The 5,978-nt window shown below is 43.5% G+C and overlaps 1 non-coding gene across 1 annotated transcript; it reads left to right on the top strand.

Moving 5' to 3' along the window:
- The first annotated feature begins 785 nt into the window (after nucleotides 1-785).
- Nucleotides 786-892, top strand: LOC119525794. The gene has a single exon (XR_005215017.1). It is a non-coding gene; the product is annotated as a U6 spliceosomal RNA (small nuclear RNA).
- The last annotated feature ends 5,086 nt before the right edge of the window (nucleotides 893-5,978 follow it).

Here is a 5,978-nt window from a genome sequence, read left to right as displayed (position 1 = left end):
CTCCCAGGATAGTGCAATCATGTTATTTAAGGATAGATTGGAAATAAAGGCAATTACACATTGATTACTTTGACAGAGAAGTACACTCATGTGTACGTTCTTTCATTTTTTAAAAGATCATACCTGTAGCTAAAGACTCTTCCAAATGCACATTTTAAATGAGTTCTCTGATGCTTCCTAATGGAAGAATTATATCTAAAGGTTTTCTCACACAGGTGGCAGACATATGGTTTCTCCCCAGTGTGACTTCTCTCATGTTGTGTAAGGTGAATATATTGACTGAAGGATTTTCTGCAAACAATGCAGACATATGGCTTCTCACCAGTATGAGTTCTCCCATGTCACCTAAGGCTACCACATGTGCTGAATGATTTTCCACACAGAGGGCAGGCATATGGTTTTTCTCCAGTGTGAATTCTCCCATGTTGTCTGAGGGCAGAACTAACAGTGAAGCCTTTCCCACATTGATGGCAGACATGTGGTTTCTCCCCAGTGTGAGTTCTCTCATGTTGTGTAAGATGAATACATTGACTGAAGGATTTTCCACAAACATCACAGACAAGTGGTTTCTCCAAAGAGTGAGTTCTCTCATGCTGCCTAAGGTTACCACAATGACTGAAGGATTTCCCACATAGAGGGCAGACATATGGTTTCTCTTCAGCATGAGTTCTCTGACGTCTTTTGAGGGTAGAAATATCAGTGAAGTTTTTTTCACATAGATGGCAGACATGGTTTCTCCCCAGTGTGAATTCTCTCATGTTGCCTAAGGTGATAATGAATTTATGGTATTTTATTTGACAGCACATATATTAAAATTGGAATGATACAGAAAATATTAACATGTCCTCTATGCAAGGATGACATGTGAATTCATGAAGCATTCCGTATTTTTAAGATTTTCCCTTGGGGTGGAGTTTACTCTGTGAAGGGCTTGCAGCTGTCCTTCCTATGCACACAAATACAATATTTTCCATGGTTAAAAAAGAATTATGAAGCTGTACACTGGTGTTTCTAAATGTGTATTTTAATTAATGTACTCTCCATGTGTATGGATTATGTCAATAATCCATATGTCAATCAAGAAAATTAAATTTTTCTAACCTGAATGATTTTTCTAGTTTTTTCCCTTGTAATTTTTATATCATCAAATTCACTTTTATTTTAAAATTAAGATGATCATTTACTGTTTGTGTATTTTCCACATATGTGTACCTTAATTCCATAATATGAAAAATGATCATAATTTTTTTCAAATTACCTTATATGATATTTAATTCTTAAAATTATGTAAATACACACACATAATTACCCTTAACATTCTAGCATTTTTAAGACTGATTTATTTTCTGATAACAAATACAGATAGATTCAAAGTCATCCCATATACTTTTGTCTATAGAAACTAAAGGTTTTACAATGTCCCATTGTCTTCTTGTCTCCATGCATTTGCAGTCATTTAAATAATGTTTATCTTCTTTCTTATTCAAAATTTGTATTTATTCCAATGCTTTTCAGTTTTGAGATGTTTGTTTAAAACCTTGAATGGGCTCACTGAGAGCTGATTAGGATCTCCATACATTGGAGCTAAATGGATTGCCAGCTTTTCTTTAATGAAATGTAGAAGAGCTGCCACAATTTGAGTTCATCCCATCAATCTACATAGGATACACTTTCCTCTAGGTTTCAATTAACAAATATTGCCCAGAGTCACTCTCAGATATTTTAAGCCTGCACAAGGTAACTTTATGACGGCAGAGTACTGTTGGTGTTAATATGATGAGGCTAAGCAAATTCCAAATCATCATTCCAGGACTAAATGTTACATGTTCATTCTCTCTGCTAAAGGCCCCATTTTTCTGAATTTTAAGATGTCCAAAACATCAATCCCTATTTCTACATCCATATATCCTATTACCTAAGATTGCTTCCCCTGCTCATTTGACACCAACTTTCATATGTCATCTTCTAAATTGTATAAATATCAATTCATGAATACCATCTCACTGTCTTCATCACTGAGGATTTAATTTTTCTACTTATTGACTAATATTTTAATGCTGTTTTCATTCAGGATAAAAGATATGTGTACTTTTTCTTTATTAGAGAAGCTGTGGGTTTACAGAACAATTATTCATAAAATAAAGTATTCCAACAAACCATCCTATTATTAACACCTTGAATTGGGGTGGAATATTTGTTACAATTGGTGATAGCACAATTTAATAATTTTACTATTAACTCTGATCCATGGTTTATCCTAGGGTTCACTGTTTTTATACTGTAGTTGAATGGGTTTAATTTTTAAATTTTTGTGTTTTTTTTTAACCCTATATACAATCAAACATTTCTCCTGCTAGGTCCAGTTAATTGTGTTTTACTTGGACTAAAATTATACCAGAGAGTTCTCAGTATACATGACATGAACATGCTTACTGAAAATACTTATTTAATCTTGAATAGACAGGCAAATCATTGTTGAATTTCAGCCATTTGATCCACATTCAGGTCCTACTGCTGCTAGATCAAGATTGTGGGATCCTAGAGCCTGGGCCTTTCCCTAGAATTCTGTGAAACTTAAGCACACAGCAGCCTGCGTTACCTGGAGCAGTTAATCAAAATGTAATCAGCCCCCGTCAAATGGAGAGAGCACACAGATGGTCACTTCTCCCCTTCTATTCACTAAACCTTTCCAAGGTACGCTTGTTCCCAGAACCGAGATTGTTACTTTTACCTAGCATGTAGCTAATCTAAATGTAACAAGACCCCTTTATCCCACACTCACTGGAATGTCTATTTCAGGCCTCTATAACGGACCTTGCTGATTCTTGCCTAATTGCAGTGTACTTTCACACTGAGCTCTTAAATGGCCACCATCAGAGCAGGTTGACTGACTTTTTTCTTTACTCCTGTAAGTTCCCATAATAAGGTTTATGTCTCACTCCATTCATGGTGTTTACTTTGGACTCCCTGCCAGAACAGCCCCCACAGGCCAGAGCATAGATCATTTACATTTGTTCAAAAATGCTTATATTCCATTTTTTCCAATTCTTGGAGACAACATTTATATACAAGGAATATGAAACAATGTTAACACTGTGAAGAAATGAATTAAATAAACACACTTTTGACGTGTTGGTTTCTTTCCTTATGGAGGCACTGGGTCAGATCAGGCTGCCGGGGTCATGGGTGGCCTGAGGAGGATACACGAGGACAGTCCGAGTTCCAAGCGCTGTCAGACCGCCCCCTGCAGGGCGGACACTCGGGGCCTGTTTTCCTGGCACCCGGCTCTGTCCCGGATCCTATGTTAGGTCCTTCCCGCGGGCCTGTTCTCGCGGCCTCGCTCTTCCCAACTCCATGCCGCCTCGACATTCTTGCCGGGGGCCCCGCATCTGCTCGAATGGCACCGATGTCAGCCATAATGCGTGGGCGTCACATCACGGCCCGTCGCTGCTGGCGGTGCGGATCCCGGCGACGTTCCCCACGGGACGGGCGGGCCCCGTGCGTGCCCCTGTGTTGGGGGGGGGGAGCGGCTGACACTGGGGACTCGAGCAAGTCGGCGGGGCCCGCTGGGTTTCCCTGCCGGGAGGGTGTTGTAGGGAGGCAGAGGCCGGCCGGTGTCCCAGGCCTCGCGGGGCCTCCCTAGGGCAATCGGTGCCCCGGGCGGTGAGGCCCGTGTGATTTCCTGGCGGCGCGGCTGTGCCCGCGGCTTCCCTCAACACCCCCGCGGCGGCTCTCGGGCCCTCGTCGCCGCCTCGTCTCTGCGGCACCTTCTCGCCGCCTGCCCTATTCCCGTCGTTCCCGTCCTCGTCGGTCTTTCTGACCCGGACCATGCGTCCCCGCGGGTGTCGCCTCCCAGGGCAGTCTGAGGCTCCCCTTTGCCCGCGGTGCCCAAGTCCACCGGGCGATTTGCTGCCGTGCGGGGCTCTCTTCACTGCGGGCTACCCCGCTACCGGTCAGGCGCCTGCGCCCCTGAGCGCGTTACCGGCTGCTGCACGAACGGGCACGCCTCGCCGCTCCTCTCCACTCCCCGCTCCCCGCCCCCCCGCCGGTGCCCGAGAATGGCCGTTCCTCTGGACCCTTAGCCCGGCGCTGGCGGGGGCGGTGGCGCTGCGGAGGGGTTGGCGGTCTCGTGGCCTGCCACGGGCGGCGACTCGCGGGCCACTCTGGCGTCGCGCCCCCGGTGGAGGTGGCCCAGCTGTGGGGTTGTGTTGCCACCGGCTCTCGTCGCCGCCGAGCGCTCCCTCCTCGTTGGCCCGGGGAGGGTTCCCTGCTCCCCTGCAGCTCTCTCGTGAGACCGGGCAGAGGGCGGGAGGGCACCGCTCCCTGCTCTTGCGGGCGCGCGCCTCACGTCCGAAGCACCCGGCCCACCCGGAGTGAGAGACGCCGCCACCCCCGGGGCTTCTCAGATGCTCTTAACTGACTTTTGTAACTTGGGTATTCCTGCTGTGTATAGGGCACACGTGGGTACAGGGACTTCTATTTGGGGTAAGGGGAAAAATTCAGTAACCCACTGTGTGGTTTTTAAATGATTCTGCACCCTAGTCACAGCCGAAAAGCCCCTATTTGAAAGCGGATATGAGGGTTTGATGCAGTGTTACTGTAACTACATGACAAGAGATGGAAACGGGAAACAGGTCTGTGCAGCTAGAAAAAGTACCCAAAGGGAAATACATGGACTGTAAGACGAGTATTGTTTGTAATATTAGAAATCTTCAAACAAATGCCTTGAAGATAACACATTAATGCAAACTTGAGCAATGGGGAAGCAAAGTAGTTGTTATAGGGTATTTGCTTTTCTGGATCTCTGCTTTATTTTATTATAAAGTGGTGATTTTTTGATGTTTGTGAGTTTTTGAAGCTTATAGGTAATATCTATAATGAATTCAATATATTGAAAGAAACAAAAATTAAACTTTTCATTTAAACAATAATCACAGTTTGGGCAAAATAATTATCAGCCTATCTCGCCTAAAGCTCATAAAGTCAATTTCAGCAGCAAGAACCTCTGAATAGAATAGAATTTGGGGAATATTTTTTTAAAGATGTTTCAGCAGCTTTCTAATTTATATACAGCTGAAGGAAATAATTGACATATATTCATGTGAAAGAGAATAAATATCTGAAAAAAATGCAATGTTTGTCATGAGACTGGACACTCTTTTGTTTTTTCCTTTCTATATTTCTAACATTATTAATGCTATTAACATTTTGCTTGGTCTATAGTTCATGACTGGGTAATTGTTGAGGTGTGGACCAGGTCCCTATGTGACATATTTGTACTATGACCAGGTTAATTTAAAGATTGTGGTAATGTTCCAGTAAATGCGTAAGAGAACATCTCTGTTGTTAAGGGAAATGCAACAAGACTAATTAAAGAAATTGACATTTTTTTACTGATAAATTTCCAGCTCTTAAAGACAATCTTTTAATACAAGGAATGTGAAACAATGTTAACATGGTGAAGAAATGAATTATATAAATGCACACTTCATAAGTGTTGGCTTCCATCCTTATGAAGGCATAGGGTCAGATCAGGGTGAGATTACACTGACCTGCTTTCATGGGATATGGGAAGAATGGCCACAGTCAGTTCCACTTGGGCATACTCCCTTGGGCATCAGCAAATTCAGGAACTAAATTCTCTGGGGAAGAATTCTCCCTTTACTAAAATTTTGTTTCAGATCTGGAACAATTCACAGGCCACAGCTGTGGTAAATCTCTGCCTTGCCCAGCAGCAGGTAAGAGGGGGACTCAGGCTGATCATTTACACTTACTTGTGGATCACACTCACTGACAGAGCCAGAGTATGTTGGCTCCCAGAACAGGGAATTCCCTAACGGCAATGGAAATGACTGGAGAAAGAAAGGAAAATATTCAGTTTCCACCTTCATGCCTTCCCTTTGGGATTCTCTGTCCCTGTCCACAATCATGCCTCCAGCAATCTCAGCTCAAAAAATATCAGCCTGTCCACATGTCAT

Source organism: Choloepus didactylus (assembly GCF_015220235.1).
Source record: "Choloepus didactylus isolate mChoDid1 chromosome 26 unlocalized genomic scaffold, mChoDid1.pri SUPER_26_unloc2, whole genome shotgun sequence".
Classification (NCBI taxonomy): domain Eukaryota; kingdom Metazoa; phylum Chordata; class Mammalia; order Pilosa; family Megalonychidae; genus Choloepus; species Choloepus didactylus.
This window is presented reverse-complemented; position numbering and strand designations above follow the sequence as displayed.